Raw genomic sequence first — 22,810 nt, 5'->3', positions numbered from 1 at the left:
TACATAACATATGTATTATTATATATTAATTTTTTTCACATGTAGCAAACATTTTGTGTTATATATTGTAATGTACTGCAGTGGGTACTCGAACGGTATCTCTACAGATCATTCTCCGGCGATTGTCGAAGTCTCGCAACTAACCCGTACACTAGAAAACACTACATATATTATCGATATGTTTTAAATATCAATGTATTAAATATTATGAAGAAGAAGTAGAAAATACTCTAAATGGCAAAATCAATCATTTTAAAAAGGACTTTTGAATGGATTTGTGCACACCGATAGTGTCGAAAGTTTCGAAAATGTTTTTAGAACTAGTTTGGAACACCCGTCCGCAGTCCTCTCTTACATATACTTTCTAGTATATACTTTCGACGGCGATTGCTAACGGCCTGAATTGGAGAATCGATACCCAGGACTAAGAAGATGATTACGTTTCATGTACTGCCAAATACGCGCTTGACATGGCTTGACGCCTGTTTGTTCTGGACACCATAAAAAAGTATAAATTAATAAACAACATGTCCGGGTAAAGTGTAATACCTTCGAGGGAGATGATTCTATGTAGGCAATGGTAGGTACATGATAATACGAGGATATAATTAAGGACAGAAATGACCTTTATGATCCAACGAGCAACACAGCGACACATCAAAAAGTATTCTCATACCTAGGACCAAAAATATTTAATAAAATCCCTTCAATGCTTTTGGCCGTGAGAATCTAAAAACTTACCAAATCCCTTCACAACTGAAAGTGTGAATTGTCATCCTTCGATCCAAAAATAGAAAAATGCTTATTTGATTTCGGTAGGATATGTGCAATAACATTTTTTAAATGTGTTCATATTTACCCACGTATTATTTATTCCTCACACGTAATGAGAATATGTGTAACGGATTTCGTTACTTATTTTATCAAAGTAAATGAGTTTCCAACATACTTATACTTAAATAAGTAAAGCAAGGCTCAGTGGAGATTTCTCCAGAGACGGACAACTCGACAGAGTCTTTCAAAGTATCCCGTTGCCGGGCCGCGGCTGGCTCCAACAACTTGCATACAAAACAACGAATTAATGGGGACAGCCGAATGAAGAACTCCGCGGAAACTTTACTCCGTTTTTACTTACCTCGCTGCCCGTGAAAATTTGCAACAGAATTTTTAACTGTCTTTGAAGAATTTATAGCCAGATTTATGATGATATTTATGCGAAACAACTGTGAAATTACGAATTATTTCCCATTTTAGATTGATTTTGAAAACTAAAGTAAAAATGAAGGGTTTATGAAAAAGCATTACAATTAGCAATAATTTGATTTCAACAACTAGTATAATATTATGTGAGTTCTACAATGAGGGGTTTATTGATGTTTGAGCCAATAAAAAGGTTGTTTCGGTGTTGATTGAATTGAAACATAATTTAGGCACCTATAATAATTTATATTTATGGCATTTATGTAAAAATGGCGGCTTTTGGACCACTGGTGACAACGCTCGTCAAATCCGCTCTGTGCGTTATGATTATTTATTTATTATTTTATTAACCATTATTTTTTGATCTGTTTATTTTAAATAAATACAAAAAAACAAGTGCTCAGAAAAATATTATAATTTTTATTTGATGGTAGGACAGAAGCGTCTTGTGGTCCAGTGGTGAAAACGCCAGCTCATACTTGCACTGAGTTTCGGAAAACCTCAGTTTGAATCCTACTAATTCGAAAAAAATAACATATACATTTCTCTTTTTATTTTTATCATTATTAAAAATAGTTAAAGATTTGGGGATCTGGTTAGGAGGCACGGAATGAAAGAGATTGTGAAGGTCACAGTGTTTTATTGAGTCAGGTTGCCGTGATGATAGATGACTTAGGAACGATGTTGAACACTCCGGATGCAGGCGATGATGTGCTGGTCAAGGCGGGTCAGTGAGTCGACGCCGCTGCTGGTGACCGGACTCATTGACGTTCAGGAACTGGCAAAGAACGTGGGTCTTTGGGAACTCCAGTGCTGACAGGAAAGCCGAAGGTGCGGTGGACCTTGTAGGCGGTTGTACGGGAGGTGCATAGACCAGGGAGGATGCTGCGTGGTCTAGGTGCGTGGATGTAGCGCTGGAACCAGGGCGCGGTGATCTGGTGTAGCGCTGGCCAGGGACGGTGGCCAGGGCCAAGGCGCTATGATGATATCCCGATGGAGTCAATGGTTGAATCCATGCAGAGCCAGGAATGTTGTCTTACGCGCGGTGAAGGTGCGCGGGTTATCACTCGCGAGATTTGCAAATTGTTGAAAGACTAATGACTGATAACTGACTGGCTGACTGCTCGCTGCGTCGGTCCCATTTATACTGACCGGCCGATGGCATCGCAGGTAAAATGGAGACAACTCGCTCAGTCTGAGTCCTACTGTAATTTTCGTTGGCGCTGCTATTATTCCTAGGCAACAGGCTAGAACCTTCTAGTGAGTTCGCGTAATGTGCTAGACCAACTCGCAACGTATTAAATTATTAATATTAAATTTGTTAAACTCGCTTTCAAAGATTTTCGAAAGAGTATTAAAAAACCAAATTATAAAATACCTAGAAGAAAACAAATTAATCTCGGATAACCAATGTGGATTTAGATACAAAATAGGCACAAAAGAATCTTTGGCATGTACAATAGATTATTTACATAGAAACTTAGATCAAGGATACAAATGCAAAGCGATATATCTAGATTTAGCTAAAGCCTTTGACTCAATCTGCCACAATTCACTTTTTAATAAATTAGAAAACATGGGTATCAAAGGCAAGGAACTTCAACTATTAAAAAGTTATATGAGTAACAGAACACAACAAGTCAAAATTAACAACCATACTAGTAAACCACTGCCGATTACATATGGAGTTCCACAAGGAAGCATACTAGGGCCCGTTCTTTTTACTATTTACATAAATGAACTTTGCAGCATGAAAATAGACGGTAAAATAGTTAGCTATGCTGATGACACAGTTTTACTCTTCAAATCTAAGGGTTGGATAATGTATATAACATAGCGAATTTGGGAATCTCGCAAGTGAAAACATGGCTAGACTCAAACATACTTACACTTAACATATTAAAGACAAAATTCACAATATACAGTATAAATAGCACGGGACAGCCAAAAAACAACACAAACACCAAAAAAATAGACGAATGTTTAAACACCAACATCTGCGATTGCCCTCCTCTAGAAAAAAACCTAACCTTAGATGGATACCTCACATCAAACAAATCACAAATAAATTTCTCAAAACAATACACATTTTCCTAAACATAAGAATCATATATAAAATAAAACAATTGAAAACAATGTATTTTGCACTTTGCCAATCAATAATAGAATATGGAATTATTGCTTAGGGAGGAGCAACAAACTCGGCTATCAATTACATAAAAACCGCACAGAAAACGATCTTAAAGGTAATACTAAAAAAACATAGACTGACTGATACAGACCAAATATTCAACAGCTGTGACGTACCTACTAGATATACGCCAATTATACGTTAAAACACTACTAAACTACATTTTTGACAAAAAAATAAATTTCAACATACACAAAATAACACTAACAGACCAGTTAGACAAGCGTACAAAGAAAACATAAAAACTCCGACAGTAAATTTAAGCTTTGGACAAAGACACTACCAATACCATGCAATAAAAGCTTTCAACAGTTTAAAACTTGAAATTAAAATTGAGGAAAATAAAAAATAAATTCACACACAAAATGGATTAAAGTACAGAAAAGACAATATTACCAAAATTTCATAGCATAAAATACAAATAAAACCTTCACGTAACACACAAAATCAATATAAACACACATCACTCACAAACACACAAGATTATTTTCAATGTACTATTTTTTTTAAATTTTAATATATTATTATGTATTTTTAATTTTAAATGTATAATTTTTCTCATTAAATGTATTATGTAGTTTATATTTCATATTACAAAATGAAGGCCTCAGCACGGGCAAGCCACCCAGTGAGGCCTACATTACTGGAAAACTTGAATTGTAAAAAATATTGTACCTAATAGGTAAAAAAAATAGAAAATTGTCGTAGGTAGCTCAAGACGTCGCGAGTAGGTAGTTCACTCGCAAGTAGATGCTCGTAGATAGGTAGGTCATGTTGTTTACTTCCAGCGAGACAATCTGGATGATTCCACCCATCGCTAAAAAGACATTAAAATAAATAAATACAATAGAAATGATATTTAGGACATTACAATAAATCGTAAATGGCAGATCCCCTGTGTACCCCCCAGGGAAACCCCCACCCCTTTCAAAAATCGGGTACGACCCCGAGGTCACCGATAATCCAGAGCCGTAGCAGTTTAGAGCTAGCTAAGTCTCCAAGACAAACCCGAGCCGAGAGCAGAAAAGTCGTGGATAAACAACTAAATAATGGAATTAAGACCGATAAGATTGCATCAATTCCCACTTACACCAGCTCTGCTTTTTCTACCATCACCGCAACTAAAAAATCCGCACCAACAATAGCAATATCCAGTGCGGCGCTTCTATCTCCTAAAGAAGATAAAACTTCTCCCCTCAAAACCAAACCGATCATGACTCCTATTCAAACCTCACATTATATCTTCCAGGATTTCAGCACTATCATGGAGGACATAAAAAAGATCCAAATGCACTTATCGTCGTTTAAGGCACTCCACGATGATAAAAATGTCCTTCGTGAGGAAGTGTAGGGGGTGCAAAAATCTGTTCACAGCTGCCACTAGGATGTCGGAACATCCAGAAAAAAAATTGTCGACGCAGAAAATCGCCTCCAAAAGGTTGAAAAAAAGAAGTGCGCACTATAGTTGAGGATGATTTGAAAAAACTAAGAAGCAAAATCAGTAATGCTCGAATTCAAAATCGACGATAAAGAACGTACAAAATAATTTTGTTGCCGAATAAGAGGAATACCGGAAGTTTAAGGAGAGAATTTACAAAATATCGTATTCGACATATCTCAAGAATTAAATATAACCACTACGAGAAACAATATTGAGGGGAGCTTTAGGCCTCTTGGAAGAAAATACCAACAAAAACCCGACCTCTAATCGTGCGGTTCCAACACGCACACTGTGTAAAAAGGTACAATTTGAATGCTGTTTCTAAAGAAGAAAACTCAAGCGACATTTCCGGACCGCGTATACTAGTTTATATATAGGAACATTTAGCATCAACAAATAAACACTAACTTTACCTAGCAAAGAGGGATGGTTATCGAAAAAAACTAGCTTACGTAAGGGTAAAAGTTGGACGATTCTACATACGCCAAACCTAAGAATCGCGAGCCAAACACATTACCTCTGAAAATACACTTCTCATACTATGACTTAAAACAAGCATGCACATATTACTATATAATATTACTAATTATAAAACTTACTAATACAAGCCTACTTTACTCATACATCACGAACATCATCATCATGTACATCCTAGTTTTGACTGACTTCTGGATCAATAAATATTACACCTCCAAAGAGATACAAAATTACAACAGTTGTATCACACAACTAGTGTAATAAATAAAGCTAGTGTTTCTGTTATCTATGTGAGAGATGGCATACAAACGCAAGTTGAAAAACTCACTTCATCACAAGCAAACTGTCTAAAAATTATGCTTAACAAAAATATATTTTGTTTATTTGCAATCTATGGATCACCGTCATTCCACAGTATCGATAAACAGCTATCGTAAACAGCCAAAATAACCCAGAACAGCAAAAAATCATTGGAGAATTTATTATTAACACCATTCAAGACAATCATCCTAATCTGATGATTATTTATATTTTCTCCCTGAAAACTGTTTCACTCCAACAATCGACACACACACCACAGTACAGTACCACAGACACGAGTAAATACTGTTTAGATCACATTAACGTAAAAATAATAATTTTACATACTCATTTGTCACACACACAACAATTTCAGATCGTTATACCACAGCTCTAGTACTAATAAATAAGCCTTTCACCCCTGCTAAAAAATATATACTCGATGAACAAATTACAGCAGCCTGCTTGAAGAGTTACACACAGAAACTCTATAGCATTATTATTTTCCAAAATAATACTTTAGGACCAAGAGAAAGTATTTATTATCATAATACTTCAATTCAGTATTTTTAAAGAATAGGAGAAAAACTATTGTTATTTTTCCGAAACATTATTTAAAAACAAAGAGATAGTATATATTATTATTATTATTAATTTTTATTCTTTAACAAAAGGAGAACGACTATTTCCAAAACATTATTTTAAACAATTATTTTATTATTTTACATTATTATCTTCATTATTATTTTTAAGTTGCTATGGTGAATTTCATTTTGATATTTAACCTTTTCCAGTTCGTAATTAAAAATGTTATCAATTGGGAAGCTAATTATTGATTTCCACTCGCAATTTGAAAATTGTTTTTCTTGTTCACTCAAATTTAAGGTAAAATATAGTTTGTTTATTTTGAAGCTCTATTCACAATCACACTTCACTTTGATTCACTTATTTCCAACAAAACATTTATACTAAATTTAAATAATTCAACACTTTAACTTCATTTAATTTTATCTTTGTCGTAAACACTGAATTTAACTCTATTTCATAGTAGCGTTCAAACTCGTAAGCGAAATCATGGAGATTTCGTGTCAGAGGCGATGAAATATAGATACAACGCTATAAAGAAACTAATACTTGTGTCGAAACATCCTACGTCGAAAATAATTATCATCGGCGATTATAATCTTCTTAATTTGAAATGGAACTCCAGTGACAGTGGTTATATTAACAATAAATGTTCTAATGACCCAGCACGTGAAATGATTGATATGATCAACTATTTAAATCTACAACAATATAATTTTGTATACAACGAATGGGATCGCCTCTTAGCCTTTTAAAACTGCTCTTAACTATGTGTTGAAATGTAAAACAATCGGCTAATTATCATCCTCTCTTACACATCGTAGAAAATATGTAGGTACACAAACAAACCCTCAATGAAACAAACAACGCTCAACTTCAAAAACGCCGATAACGATTCTATTAACTATCAACTCACTAATACAGATTGGACCTTTTTGACTGATGATGGCATCGAACAAACCCAAGAAAAAATTTACCATACATTTTCCGAAAATATAAAATCTGATGTCCCCTCGTATATACCAAAATACAGAATATATCCAATTTGGTTCTCCAAAGACCTTTTACTATTACTCATACAAACAAAAAACAGTTACATAAAATTTTTAAACTTACTCACAAAACCGATGAATGTTTAAACTTTTCAGAAATGAGAAAAAAATGGAAAACACTCTCCAAACTGTGCTATAAAACTGAGAAAAAAGCCTTAGGATAAAAAAAAATGTGTAAATTTGTTAAAAAATAAACAATGAAGGTACCGACTACCCCCCACAATGCATTACGATGGAAAAATAGCAAATAGCACCATTGATGTTGTAAATTTGTTTGCTGATCATTTCCAAAGTGTATACGAAGGCGAAATATAAGATAACAACGTACCATCGTATGTATATCAAAATACATTACAGTTACAGAACTACCGCATTACACGGGAATCATGTATAAACAAAATCCCTTCCCTCGACTCTAACAAATCTGCGGGCCCAGATTTACATGACTACTAATTATGGTAAAACCATATTTACCGATGAAAGGTTACCATTACCATTGCTTTCCTTTATTTTCCAGGACTTGTATAATATCTCATCGTTAGGGTGTCCCAGGACATAAGGAAGAATTTTTTTTCATGAATTTAAATACGCATACCCTCTTATTTTATGTCATTTGATCCCAATAACTCATATAATAAATATTATTATGATTAAATACCGGCAACCCGTGCCGACTTGATACCAAACAAAATATGGTACAAAAATTTGTAGAGAGTTAATATGGAAAGATTTTAAACATTCATTTTTGTCGGATTAAGACAATTGAAAAATGTACAAATGTTCAATTATGTAGTATGTTATATTTAAAAATGGTTTATTGATTAAATTTTCTCTTCAAGTTTGTTTTTTACAGTCGGGGTAAATCTTCCGGTGTTCCTGAACGCACCGTAACAAAAATGGTTTTTGTTCCTCTTCGACCGTGATTAAACCAAGAAAATCTTGCATTAACTTAACAGCTCTTTCAGCTGTATCATTCGCTACCCTCAGCAACGACACCTTTTTTCTGGCTTCTTGATACGAAGCATTATTTGACCACATCGTAGGGCATTCGTTAAGAAAACTGGCATCCATTTTCAGACCATCAAACAAAGACTTGCTTTTGACTGAAATGAAGTCGTAAATATTTTTCTCGGAAATAAAATTCAGTAAATTATGATATAAACAAAATCCTTAATACAAAACATAAATGTAACTACTTATTAAACTTACCATTCAATTTACCATCAATATCTTCCTTCGATGGGATGCAACGTTTGTCATGGGTTGATAATTTTTTTTTTATATTTTCGAGCATTTTTATTTTAGTTGTTTGATGCACAGCGTCGACCAACTACCTAAATAAATACCATAAATGCACTAAGCTTCTGTAAAGATGCAATTGAGATGTTTTCATCAATTGTTTCGTAAGCCCCTAAAAATATCACAGAGAGCTCTAACAACTCTCGATAGTCATCTCCAAGTATTTTTGTCGTCAGTGCAGTACGGTAAAAGTCAAGCAAATCATCGATTTCGGAAGCGGTTAAGTGCAATGTGAAATATTCTCTGTACCACTGAATTTTATCAGGATCAACATTTTTCCAGTTATCTAGAAACTTTTTGAAGAGTGGGATGTCAGGGCTTGTAGTCACTTGACTGATTTTTACTTTAATAATAATAATAATAATTGGATGACTTGTATAGCGCCGTTTTCTTGCAAAATCACTTCAAGGGCGCTATTCAAACACAGCTTGTAATACCAACTCATACAAATAATGGCGGCAAGTAAAAATAAACATTTCTCTATTAAGTTTTTGTTCAAGAAGCACACAAGCACCATTGAAGCGACCTCTATTTGAAGCTGTCAACATAGAATTTGCACTTTATCATCCAGATTCCAGTCTACAATCGCATTCCACACAACCTGTGCTTGTTCGCTTCCCGAAGAACTGGCACCTGTCTAGCGCTGCGACTAACTTTGGAATAATTAAGTCTTTTCACATCGAAGTTTTACTGGTTTCCGTTTGAGTTTTTTGTAGCGGTTTTGGAAAATCTTATAAATTTGTGTCTTCGTTAGATTCAGAAGATGAGTCGTTTTGTAACGGTTTGTAAGACGATGTTGAAGGAGTTGGCGCAGATAAAAATTTAGTAGGTACGCCGCTTTTCTTCCTCGATTGTTGCGTGCTCTCTCCTCTTTATCTGTCAGTTATTTGTCAACCCCCCCTTAAGTAGCCAGGGCGACCTGGCTCTGTTTGATTCTATCTTCATTTATTTGATTTATTATTCAAGAGCATCGGCGTGTGCAATGTCAAATAAATTATATAAGTTTTTAACAAACTCTTGACGATGTTGTTCAAATAAGACTTGCGTCCCTTTAAATTTGATATAAGTTTACAAGTTTTTTCACACAAGTAGGTAAAGATTTGGTTGATATACGCGCCTTTTCCCAATAGATAACACACTCGCAAATAGTGAGATTACCACTTTGATTGACAGTTAAATTCACTTCCCGGATATTGTAGAACAAAACTTCAAGAACTTGTCCATTAGATGGCAGTTTAGAACCCAATATTTGGTGTTTCACGACTCCTATTAAAAATATACTCTTTTTAAAACTGCGTAAATCTAACGTCATTTTGCCTGAATTATTGAAAATTCGTTTACTAACAAAAAGCAAGTTACTATAAGCTCATCAACACGTTTGCTCGTGGACGTCTTAATGTACAAGTACTAAAAAGTTTCGATGCAAGTCGGCACGGGTTACAGTGGTCCCAAGTAAACGAAAAAAAATTTATAAGTGTTTTGTCATTATTGCAACAAAATTAGAGGGTATGCGTTGAAAAATAACAACTTTAATTTTTTTGGGACACCCTACTCATCGTGCATGCCGGCATTTTGAAGTTATCGGCGCGCTGTGCCTGGCGAGCGCTTGTAACCGACTTATGGCCGAAATATCTCACATCGGAAAATGATCCGATATACGTTGCAAATATATTAAATATATTAAATTAGTAAATTGTGAAATAACACAAATTGCTTCATTCACATTCATATCTCAAGTCATAAATACTTCTTTGATACTATCAATACGTTTACATCAGCCTTTCCTGCACATTTATCACAGTTACACATGGATTTACAACACCCCATGGATCTCAATTCTCTGCCAGTTTCATGCCTCACTGCCATACATCCAGGGTTGGTATCTGTAACGTATTGATGTTAACAGGTTATAGAATACTGGGCCCTCAATCTCCAGTATTCTATCGAGGATAGGGATCTGGTATTATCTCTATTAAAAGTCGTAGATTCTGATATACGGAGGTTGTTTTAATCGTAATATAATATACTGACAATACAAGTAACAAGTAGCCTAACGGCCGTCTAGCGAGAGAAAGACTTCGCGCCAGCCGACGATGTCATACAAGGCCTGTAGTAGCGTTCGGTTATCTTCGGTAGAACCCGAAGCTAAACGAGCGCAAACACCAAACACTACACCTTCCCTCCTTCAATTCTGAAGCTACTTACAAACCAACATAAATATTTCACATATATATAAATCACAACATAGATATTCATTTTATATTACATTTGGTTTTAACAATGATTCTTAAAGATAGACAACTTAGAAATTTAAAATATTAAGCACCAAACACGATTAAATCATCAATTGAAGTTATTACATTTGCTAACAAATAATCCTAAGACTAATAACCGCGGTGCCTGGGTCAAGTTGCCCCGTTTCCTCTGGAAGATGTGGGTGTCTCGCGTCTTGGCCGCAATCTCCCCGACCATGGTCTCTGTTACCGGGCCTGTGTCTGCTCCGACACCACCTCCTCTGCCGCCAACCTGAAATCAGGAGGAAAACCAGTGAATCCACGCAATAAGGTTGAAGTCTCTAACTCATGAGGCTCATTCCTCGAAATTTCAGACGCGGGATGCTGTGCACTATTGCCATCTTCCTTCCGGCTCTCTGACACTTCCCTCATTTGATCAACATGTCTCTTCCATGTCACATCTGTGTTCCCTATCTTAATAATATAAAATTTTTTACCTAGCTTCCTAGAGACTACTCCCTTAGCCCAAACTACTTTATTATCCTGACGATAATCTTTTGTTAAACACTTTTGTCCAACTTTAAAAACCCTGGTTTTAACCCCTTTGTAAAACTTAACCTGATCAGATTGAGCTTTAGAAATGTTAACGTTTGCTTGCTTGACTTTTTCCGAAAACTCATCACCATTTTTCACTGGAATTAAATTGTCGAAACTAGAACGCAGCCTCCTTCCTAATAACAATACCGCTGGTTCAATACCTGTCGAGCAATGCAAAGAATTTCTATAGTCCATTAAAAAATTTAATAACTTGACATTAAAATTTAGTGGGAATTTACCGTTTACTAACAGTTTCTTGAGGAACGTTTTCGAAGTTTTAACAGCGTTTTCCGCCAATCCGTTTGACTGGGGGTGTTTCACAGGAGAAGTCATAAGTTTAATATTGTTCTCCTTTAAGAACCCTCTAAATTCCTCACTTGTAAAAACTGAGCCATTGTCAGACACAATTAAGTCAGGGTTGCCAAAATTAGAAAAAATTTTCCTCAATTCTAAAATCGTATGAGTTGAATCTGCCTTCTGTACTTCAATACAGTCCAACCATTTGGAGAATGAGTCACAAACCACGAGGAACATCTTCCCCGCTAAAGGCCCACAGAAATCTACGTGTACCCTACTCCAAGCTTTACCTGGATTTGGCCAAACCGCCCATTGACTTTTTGGTGCTGACTGTTTTGACAACGCACAATCTGAACATGATTGAACGACTTCCTCCAAGTCTTTGTTCAGAGCTGTCCACCAACAATATGCTCTAGCTATTCCCTTCATTTTAACAATACCAAAATGTGACCTGTGTAATAAATCTAACACTTGTTTTTGGAGAGAAAAAGGTATAACTATTCTGTGTTGCAAAAACAAACAATCTCCTACGATAGAAAGTTCGTTCCTTTTTAGCCAATATTTCCATATACTGCTATCACGATTTACTCGTTTGGGCCAGCCCTGCCGCAAATACCTAAATACCAGCTGTAATTCGCTGTCCGCTGCGGTGGCTACCACAACTGCTTGAAAATTTACATGTTCACAATTTTCAATAAAACAGATTTTGTCCTTGATTGATGAAACCGAATTATTCATCACAGGAACTATCTTCAGATTAAAAATCTCCATAAAATCCCTACCCACTATCAATTCCGTGCCATTAACCACAACAGTAAATAATAAATTATTTTTAAGATTATTGTATTCTACGGTAAAACAGGCACTACCTACAATATTAAGTGGTTTGCCATCGTATCCTGATAAAGTACGCTTATCTGGTGACAATGTTACATTTCTAAAATAACGATTGAAAATAAAATCCGGCATGACCGACATGCTTGCCCCTGAATCAATCATAGCAGCACATTTCACTTCGTTAATTACCACATTAGCCCTAAACGGATTAATGTATGAAATACTATTATTCTGGGATTGTTCAAAAATCGGATTAACCTTGTTATTCCTACAAAATTTCTTCAAATGCCCTACCTTGTGACAATTAAAACATTTTGCGTTCTTGAATTTACAATATTTTTCTACATGATATTCACCGCAAATCGTACATTTTTTATTCCTCGGTTCGGGGCTCTTTGAACGAGATAACCTTGAAAAACCTTGAGTTTCTCCCAAACGCGACGAATGTCTCCCGGGCGAATTTGAACGATTCGAAATGGCGTTCACATCCGAATTCTCTGCGGAAAATTCAGATTTAATTTCCGGAACCAGATTGTCTAACGCTGAAACCGTTATTGCTAACTCTTCCATCTCGTTAAATGTTAATTTAGTTCCCTCTAGAAAAATTTTCTCCTTAGCCCGGCCTGGTAAAATACCGATTGCAAAGGCATCCGCTAAGCTTTCTGGCAAGCGCGTTCCAAATTCGCAAAAAGAAGATAAACCCCTTAGACGGACCGCGAAATCTCTAACCGATTCCCCATGCGATTGCTTGGCTTGATAAAATTTTTCTCGTTCCTTGAATACCGATCGCGGTCTGGAACAATGTTTCTCAATTAATTCTATTAACTGATCGAATGCCACGTCTGTAACTTTAGCAGGGAAACATAAGTTGATCAAAAGAGTTAATGTCTCCGCTTCCAGAAGATTCAGCAAATAAGCGCGTTTCTGTGAAGCATCTAACTTGGTCGTTTTAATGTCATCACGAATTAGAAGGAACTGTTCTAACCTCAAGCGGAATAGACTCCAATCTCCATTAACGTGGGAGAACCTGGAAATTCCGCCCGATTCCATGATTGCAACGACAACAACCAAAAAAAAAAAAAAACCCACCCGGCAACAATAACACCTTCCAGAAACAAACAAGAAACAAGACAACCTGACTCCAGGAACCGGCGCCGATGCAGTCCAGCGCCCAGCCGCTTCCCGGAATTCGAAATCTTCTTCTTCTGTAAAACTTGTCTGGTCTTTGTTACCCAGGGCCACCGATCTGGTCTTTGTTACCCAGGACCACCGATCTGGTCTTTGTTACCCAGGACCACGTGGTTATTTATTCTTCGCTGGATTCTTCGTCTGGTCTTTGTTACCCAGAACCACGAAATTATTGATTCTTCGCTGGATTCTTCGTCTGGTCTTTGTTACCCAGAGGCACGTTATTTACTTCCAATTGTCCTTATTATGCCCAGTTTATCTCCATTTATTGTCACCTTGACAATAAAATCCCGGAGATTTTTTTTCGCAAGTCACTGGTGTGAAATAATCCGACTTGCCGGCAATCCGAAAAACTGTTTCCGTATACTCCTTTTTAAGCAGCGCCACTGTAACGTATTGATGTTAACAGGTTATAGAATACTGGGCCCTCAATCTCCAGTATTCTATCGAGGATAGGGATCTGGTATTATCTCTATTAAAAGTCGTAGATTCTGATATACGGAGGTTGTTTTAATCGTAATATAATATACTGACAATACAAGTAACAAGTAGCCTAACGGCCGTCTAGCGAGAGAAAGACTTCGCGCCAGCCGACGATGTCATACAAGGCCTGTAGTAGCGTTCGGTTATCTTCGGTAGAACCCGAAGCTAAACGAGCGCAAACACCAAACACTACAGTATCAGCAATCAACTCAACAACAGACGGATTAGTCATTGGATCACGGACGGCAGATGGGAATGCTATCCTTTACCTACCGGTATTTTAATGGAAAATGTCCCTTGGTCTTAGTGGTATAGGATGCAGAGATCGACGCTTACCTCACCGTTCTCGCATACTATTGGGGTGTCATGTTGATTGAAATAAAGATGGTTATGTTTCACAGAATCTATTGTTTGTTGAATTTATTGTAACATTATTAACACGAAATTAATTCAGAAGATATATAGGCGAATCGCGCACGCGAGCAGCCAGCCGAACCAGGGACCCAATTTTCATTTCAGTAGACAACTGCTCGCATGCGATAATTATCTACGTTGTCTATGGTTTTTCTATCATCGAGTAATTATCTACTAATTTTCGATAGAAAGCGTATTTTGGAATTTCTAATAGATAATTATCTATTACAAAGCAGTAGATAATTGGACTATTGGTTTTAGTAGTAGTTCAACTGTCAAAAAGTGTTACTTGTACGGTTTGCGTGTGTCGTATTTTTGTTAATTATTATAAAAATGGTGAGTTTTGAAGATTTGACGCACATACAAGCGATCGAAGACATGGAACATGCCGAATATTTAACTGAAAGGCCACCAAGAAAACTTTTTTCAAGAAATGATGCATTTAGTCTGAGTAATGAACTGTTCATAAAAAATTTTCGACTATCTAAACAATTGGTGCTCAAATTAATTGATTTATTGTCGCCTTTGATGAAAGAACCGTATAAAATCAAGTCTGTAGATGTTAAAACGAAGGTAAGAACGATTAATGATCCCCGTTATATGCAAACAAATCATTTTTTGTAGTCAATCAGTGATATGATAATAAAACATTGTTTTTTTTTCAGATTTTAATTGCGTTGAATTTTTTTGGCACAGGATCTTATCAACATCCTGTTGGGTCAAATTTAAATATGGCAGTATCGCAATCTACTGTATCAAAATCTATTAGTGAAGTGGTGAATGCTTTAAATCATCCTACCATTTTTGACAAATGGGTGCGATTCCCATCTACATTAGCTGAGTTAGAAGCAAATAGGAATGTGTAAGTTATTATTTGAACCGTATTGAAATTTTAAAGAGCTGTACATTTTTTTCAAAGTATGTAGGTATATAGTTTGAACATTATTATTTCAGATTTTATAATGAACATGGATATCCCGGAGTTGTAGGATGTGTGGATTGTACACATGTGGCAATAGTTCCACCTTCAAACATATCCTCTGATGAACGATCATATGTGAATAGGAAACAATATCATTCCATTAATGTACAGTTGGTAAGTAATTGAGTTTTCCTTAATTGCTAGAAACATAATTATTAGTGATATATCAAATGAATATAATAAATCTCACACCATCGAAAATGTACTTTTTTTAGATATGTGATGCACGGCTCAAAATCATACATGTTAATGCACTGTTTCCTGGAAGCACACATGACTCGTTCATTTGGAGGAATTCTAGCATTGAACCTTTATTAGAGATGTTATATAGAAGAGGCCACCGGGGATTCTATGTGATAGGTAATATTTTATCTAATCATCTGTCGTCATTTACTTGAAAATAGAACAAAGTTAAGGTCTTCAAAACAAGTTATATTTCCCCAGCATTCATCATTCATTCATCATTAACGTACCTATAGGTACGTCTAATGAGTTTCTGATATGTATGTTCCACTGTTATATTAAAATAAAGAGCATTGATAATTTTTCACCTATAAATGTATATGTATTTTTACAACAATATCATTATTCATATTCCTATTTTTAGGTGACTCTGGATACTATTTGCGGCCATGGATATTGACCCCAATTGCAAATGTGCAACCTCACTCAGTCGAAGATCGCCATAATACTGTGTTTAGAAAAGTACGTTCAGTGATCGAAAGGTGCAACGGTGTGTTGAAAATGAGGTTCAGGTGCTTGTTAAAGCATAGGTGCCTGCATTATAAGCCTGAAAAGGCATCTCAAATAATTAATGCATGTGTCGTCTTGCACAATATGTGCATTGATAATAATGAACCAGTATTAGTTCATGATGAGCACATCGATTATGATTTCGGTGATATCAGTACAACCGACAATGTTGGAGGGAGTTCAACAAATGTTGATTTGCTTGCTGGAAGGGCTCTTCAGCGTCAAATTGTAAATAATTATTTTAGAAGGTGATTTAGAAACTATTTAAGATTTATTTTATTGCTGTTTATTATAGGCACATCATAGGTTTATCGTTTGTTGAATTTACATTAGCATTATTTTTTTTAAAGCTGCTTCGTTCTGTTTTTTTCTTCTATTTTTATTAAATTAGTTTTATGTTTCTGAATAACTATCTGTGAACATTAATGATTGGTCTGTTTTTTTGCCATCCTCTTATGTATATTGTATAGCTAAGACTGTTTATGTTCCTCAAATAAATTAATAAATAAAAACATATGTATGTATACATATTATTAAATAAATAGTAAAAAAAAAACAATATTTGACAGTGTTCCTATTAGTTGCCCGAGGATAAAAAATATTAAAATTTGTATTACCTTTATTTTTTATTACTCACCTTACTTTACTTTCATTCCAACATACATAGTGGTACATTAATTTGTATAACTTGTGGTACGATGCATTTTAGTAAGCACGTGTGTGTGTGTTACAATGCAATAATTGATATCAAATATCTCAGGAGATTTGGTAATAATTAAAAGAAATATCTATTTTATTTATTTATTACAAAATCCTTTTTACAATGTATAACAATTTTTGACAATAAAATATAAAACTATACAATATTAAGTTTAAAATTTGAGTAATCGGTATAGTATTTTAATTTGTGGATTATGCTATTCTACTAGGCTATGTCTGTCCCAGAGTAGCGTTATAGAACGCAATTCTATTTTATTGTATTTGTCATAGTATTTACTTTTATAAGAACCTAAAACATTTTTATTACTTCCCAGTATGCAAACGATTGAAATATATTAAATAAATGTTATTTTATTAATACATGTTCATTTGTGTACTAAAGTGTTTTATTTATTTTGCCGTTGGAAATGATACATTTTTTTGGTATATGACCTGACTTAACTTTTGGAAAATAGCGAAAAGTTAATGGTATTACTTTTTGCTATTTTCCATAAGTTGTACAATTTTTTTCAAGTATAGATTAGTTTGCCTTACTAATCTATTTTTTTTTTTAGCCACAACTAATTGCTGCTTTTGTATCTCAAGCTTCTCCCTTTTGATTTTCATGTTCTCTTCAGAATATTTCATAATTTTTTTTGCTGCCATAATGCTCCCTACACTTTTTTTTTTAAATAATTTGGTGTTGATTGTCCCAAGATGCAATCTACTTCAATATCACTTTGATCACCACCTATGGGACTGTTCACAGTTCCAACATGATCTATAGAAACCTCTGTATTGAAATCATTGGAATTGTGGAGTGTTGTGACTACATCTGCATCATCTATCCCCATATTAAACGTCGCTATAGATTCGGAGACACCCACGTGTCCCTGTATCGATGCTGGGTTTATTGTCTCCAGGATTCTGGCTTCGTCTTCTGTGAGGTCTTCTTCAAGAGACGGTCCTCCACCTGTGCCCCTCGCATACCGAACTAACTTGGCCTGTTTATTTTTAGTTTTGGCTTTTAAGTCTTGCCAACACTGAAACATAAGAAAGTTAAAGGTTAATAATGTATTCAACACAACAAAGGAATACTAATATACTCAATATACATGTTTTAATTTATTATTTTGTCAAAATGCTTTATCAACGTGATAACTTTTCATCTATCTCTCAATACTGAAATTTTTCAATTTATTTTATAGAGAAACAAAGTACTTAGATAGCATTATTAGCCTATATTCAATTGTTCAAAGTTGTTTGCAAAATATGTACTGACTCATAAAAATTTCTTCGTAAACATCATAATGTGATAAATGGTTCACGTCACATAACAAATAAATCATACAACTATGATGCTTGATTGGTACGACTATCGCAAGGAGCGATCTCTTTGATCTCACCAAAATGATAATTATTAGCTTATGAATTTTCATAAAAAGTAAACTTTGTACTAGGATCAAAATATAATCATTTCATACTAGCTAACACTGCACTGCATATTATGATTAGATACAATAACTACTTACTTTTCGCCATTGTTTCCAGTCTTTGCATCCACCGGGAATGGCATTCAGCGTATTTGCGATGTATTCCCATCGATTCTTCGCCTCTTTAAAAGTAAACGTGGGGCTGAACTTCCCACTTATCAACTGGGGATCCTCCATCATCAGTTCCGTCAACTTCTTTTTTTGCATTACTGACAAATATCCAATTCGAACAGACATTACGAAGAAAGGTCCAAAAACACAGCCAAAGGTCAAATTATAACAAAAAGAAAAGTCCAAAAACACAGCCAAAGATCAAATAGTAACAGAAAGTCCAAGAGTAAAGCAAATGTCGGTAATATTTTGAAAAACACGCAAGAGGAAACAACTACTTCTTCAACGAACAACAAAGTGAATTGAAAATTGACAGTCGTAAACAGATGTATATAGAAAAATGTATCAAATCTATGGAGTTAAATACACGGGTTACCATATAAAAAAATAAAATTGGTACATTTTTATGTTGGTATTAATATCGGTTGTTTTACATTATCTACGACGGTCGAAAATACGCATTTATCGAAACAGTAGATAATTTATCGTACGCGATCCTCGCATGCGAGCAATTGTCTACTGAAATGAAAATTGGGTCCCTGTTCCCAACAGTGAATGGTGGGCGGTCAAACTCCGCTCAGTAGGTAAGTAGAACGCTGCTTTCGATGGGGATACCATACGGGAAAAATAATATTGTGGCTACAAAATGCGCGCGTGGTGACCGCCTATAGTGGCACCGGTGCACAGTCGGGAAAAATGCCAAACGTGCGCCCAACATAATATGTACATAGTTGACAATCTCTCACATAAGAACGGGTCGCTCCACGACTCGTTCTTGCATTCAACGGCTCGACTATGGAATGATTTGCCGATTTATATATTTCCTCCCTTAAACAACACTGGTATCTTAAAGACCCAGGTTCATTCCTTCCTTTATCCCAAAAGACTCATGCCCAAAGATGACAAAAAATTGTAGGGAAATATTTGCCACTGGGTCTTCTGTGTGGAATTGTGCATGAAGCATTATCAGTATTGCACAGCATCCGCGTACAACGCTTGTCGTGTCAAAATCCGTATCTACAATTCTTTAACCGTATTAACTAATATGTTATTGTAGACAGGCTATTTCAATTATACTTGTCTGATATATAACTCTTATACTTCAACTATATTTTTGCTTTTTCTATTCTGTTACATTATCTTAACCATGTCATTGTATGAAGTGTTGTCTGTATGTACCTACTGACAAACTGCAAAAGCAGCTTACCAGGTTTAAATTGTAAAATATAAAAAAATAAATTAAAAATTGTCATTTAACTTTTTATATTAGTGTACCGACGATGTGTGTAATTTTGGTTAGTATTTTTAGCAAGATTTCGTCCAATGCTTATAAAAAATGTATTAAAAAACAAATGAAAATTTTTCTGGTTTATCGTTAAAAATAATTGAGGTTCCAGTATTTTTAATAGCATGATTTAGTATTATTATTTATTATTTCATTAATTGTATTCCAGGTCTTTGTACTGCTGGTATTTGGTTGATTCTTTTTTTCTATAATAATTTTTTTTAAGTTACTTTTATAATTTTTGTTAATTGAGAGATTATTTTTGTAAAATAGTAGAGCTTTTTTTATTTCGAATTGACAAAATTAACACTCGCGTAATCCATGGTTTTATTTTTATCTAAATGACTATTCATACATTTTTTATTAGTACAATTTGAAATATATGTGTTTAGGGTATTTTAAATTTTTGTTTCACATATACTATGGACCATGAGTTATTACGTAGTTTATTATGAAGTTGTAGATAATCTAGTATATTTTTATAATATTACATTTACAGGCTGCGTTTTCTGTGTAGTTCGTATACGAAATTATTTGTGTGGTGATCCGTAATCTAATTTTTCCAAAAAATTGATTTAATATTACTCCATATGGCACGAGAAAAAAAAACAGTTTAATTCTTTTGTACATTTTATTTCTATACGATGTAAAATTAATCTCACTTAACACTTCACTTTTTCAAATATTTTCACCAATAAGTCCCAACGACTAGGTGAACTTTTTTGGAATTTCGGAATGCTTCGTAGGTATTCCTAGGTATATATAAAACATATTGCTTATTTTTGAAGCTGTCATTAAAAGAAATACTATTTTAGAAACTAGATAAAATATCAAAAAAACTTACCAGGAAATATTGACTCGGAACGTCTTTTGCAAATATTCGACATTTATAAAACGTATTCCTTTTGTGTAGGTGATAAGTAACAAAACTGGAACTTCACTTTTTAGACCGCTTTTGCAATAAAAAAATATAAATAATTTTTTAACTTTAACTGTCAATGAAAAAATGCCGAAATTCGTAACTAGGCACCTTGAAAATTTTAAAAAATTTTATCCATGTGATAATATATAAATATTTTATACAAACTGTAAAGAATAATTATTTATCTTTCCAACGACGAAATATCACATATCTACCGTCAAATCCCGGCGCCGAGCCACCCCGCAGTGAATTAATGATATTTACTACTTCTGGTTCCGAGGCAGGTTCGAGAAATAGCATTTTATCTGAATCTATTAAATTACATGTACTTCATGATTATTACTGACAGTTACGGAGTTTCTTTTTTGTTCAAAATTTTTACCAACATGAGCAAAAAATTTATTTAAAAAATTCGTACATTGATTCGGCTCGTCTTTTACGTCTATAGAATTATCATTGTACATTAGTGTATTTCCGACGGTTTGCGTTTCTTATCAATAATATCATTTAATGTCGACCACATTATATTTTTTAATCATATTCTGCTTGGGCCATTTTTGTTTTATAAACTGCTCTTTAGTATTCCTTATTAAATTGGTAAGCATATTACGATATTTGACAAAGTTATTTTTAAATATAGAATTGAAAGGATGTTTTTTCCAAAGTATGAATATACGATGTTTTTCTCATACAGATTTCGCCAATCCTGGACTCATCCTCGGCTTCACTGGACGTTACTTAGATACTAACTTGTGTACCTCGGAGACCGTACACTAGCCCGGAGTGAAAGAGGTCGAAAAAAAATTTTCTTCGAATTTCAAAAACCCTGTATCATTTAATGTTGCTGTAGATAAATAGCTGAAAAATTTTTTTTTTTTGACATATGATCTTCAGGTGGCGCAGAGGACCTGAAATTTTAAAAAAATGATCGATTTTAGAAATTTTAAAAAAATTTAAAACAAAATTATTATCATATTTAACTTTATTATTTGCATTAAAATATAAGAAACATTAAGAATATATATTTTTTTTAATCATTTTAGCCTTCAGTTGTGTCATATGCGTATGGGGTAGCTCCCTGAATTCCAGAGGAAAAGTGTGATTTTGTTTCGAATTTCGGTATTTCTTTTCTCGATTTTATTCTTGCTCAAATATATCCATCGCGTGCTGTACTTCCGCAAACGGCCAAGCTAGTTTCAGTGACCAGCTTCACACCTCTCTCCACAGCCTGTGTGTGACAGGGAAAATTTTCAATCCGGATATTTATATCTTCGCTCATAATTTTGTCCCATAATTCACTGTCACCGTATTTTTTTGTGAATGGTGGCTCGAATATTTTTTCTGTCTTCCAGTTTATCAAATCATAATAATCGTTGGCTACGAAGTTTAGTTTTGGAGTACAGAATGTCCTTGCTTTTTTCTCCTTTGCATTTTGTCAGGCTTTAAGAATTCTTCTTACTGCTAATTCTTTTATATGCTGTCTTTCGTCTTGTAGCATCGCTAATAAAATATTTTCAGAATTTTTTTATTTTTTATTTATTCACATTTAAACCCGCTAAACTACTTATGTAGTTTGTCAGCAGGGACATAGAGACAACATTTATACACTCATAAGATACAATTTGAACGGTACATAATTACATAAATTGGTTACATTGCAGAAAAGTTTAAATAGCAGCATAAAAGCCTTATATAATAAGCAAGTAAAAATAAATGTATGAACAAATTAGTATTATCAACAAGTACATCAATAGTTTCATAAATAGAGGTAGGTAGTCAGGTATTACAAAATAATTGTTTTTCCATTTTCTACGAATATGAACTCCATTTCAGGGGCATCAGTATAGATCATTATTATCCAATAACCATTTCCTTAGATTATATTTAATATTAGCAGTATACATGTTATTATTTTTAATTGTCATTGGTAATAGGTTAAAAATTTTGGGTACTATATAGTTTAAAGTTCT

At 34.4% G+C, this 22,810-nt stretch overlaps 1 long non-coding RNA gene across 2 annotated transcripts; it reads left to right on the top strand.

Annotated features, from left to right (window-relative positions):
* The first annotated feature begins 14,681 nt into the window (after positions 1-14,681).
* Positions 14,682-18,524, top strand: LOC149426076 (uncharacterized). 2 transcript variants are annotated; one of them, XR_016302622.1, is made up of 5 exons: positions 14,682-15,168; positions 15,261-15,457; positions 15,550-15,691; positions 15,793-15,937; positions 16,185-18,524. It is a non-coding gene; the product is annotated as an uncharacterized LOC149426076 (long non-coding RNA). The 2 variants fall into 2 exon arrangements; XR_016302621.1 differs by having other exon boundaries at positions 14,682-15,457.
* The last annotated feature ends 4,286 nt before the right edge of the window (positions 18,525-22,810 follow it).

The sequence above is a fragment of the Hesperophylax consimilis genome, chromosome 1, assembly GCF_061612785.1.
Source record: "Hesperophylax consimilis isolate HC1 chromosome 1, BYU_Hcon_1.0, whole genome shotgun sequence".
NCBI lineage: Eukaryota > Metazoa > Arthropoda > Insecta > Trichoptera > Limnephilidae > Hesperophylax > Hesperophylax consimilis.
This window is presented reverse-complemented; position numbering and strand designations above follow the sequence as displayed.